Source organism: Octopus bimaculoides, chromosome 6 (assembly GCF_001194135.2).
Source record: "Octopus bimaculoides isolate UCB-OBI-ISO-001 chromosome 6, ASM119413v2, whole genome shotgun sequence".
NCBI classification, from domain to species: domain Eukaryota; kingdom Metazoa; phylum Mollusca; class Cephalopoda; order Octopoda; family Octopodidae; genus Octopus; species Octopus bimaculoides.
The window spans coordinates 42,929,000-42,929,764 of NC_068986.1; the positions used below are offsets into that span (position 1 = coordinate 42,929,000).

The window sequence follows — 765 nt, forward strand, 5'->3', positions numbered from 1 at the left end:
TTACGAAATGACAAGAGCTGAGTACATAGTACCACATTCCACACTTTTATATCTTTGCGTATGCTAGTGTGCAGAATCCGAGCTTGTTTATGGTGAAAGCAATCACAAGGCGGTTGGCATCGTTATTATGTAAGTCAGTTGGTATTATTCAAAATAACCCCAAATACGCTCCAGCATTGATACTTTAATTGCTCCCAAGAGAAGATTAGTTGTACCCTCGCTGATTATTCTATCAATTTACATAACCTTTTGTTCATGCTTTGCCAATATCCTTTCCACCTTTTATCCTTTCGGGCCCCATAAAATAACAGTTATAATCGACAATAAAATAACAGATGAATACAGGGCTCAATGTATCAAGTTAGCCTCCCCCTCCGCCTCCGAAATTAGTGACCTTCGTCGAAAATTTGAAGCCTATATCGTTTTCACTGATATAATGTATAAGTTTTTTCTGATATAAATACTAACTAATTCTGTATTTCGACAAATGGTTTAAATGCCGCAAGAAGCTAATCTTGACGTTTCAATCAATCATATATTTATGTTTTTTACTTCCTTCGGTCACTGGACTCGAGCCACTATCGAGCGAATCGATCTCAATACTCAATTGGTTAATCTTTAGTTTTAAGTCTGATACTTACGTTGGTATCTTTTTCCGAACTTTAAACTTTCGGGATTGTCAAGCAGTGAGAAGAGACCACACGCAAACATGTACACACACACACACACACACACGCACACGCACACACACATACACACACACAC

The 765-nt window shown here is 37.9% G+C and overlaps 1 protein-coding gene across 1 annotated transcript in view; it reads left to right on the forward strand.

Annotated features, from left to right (window-relative positions):
* The window catches only part of LOC106874031 (contactin), a 164,816-nt gene that overhangs the window by 80,824 nt on the left and 83,227 nt on the right, over window positions 1–765 (forward strand). The gene's annotated exons all lie outside the window — the stretch shown is intronic.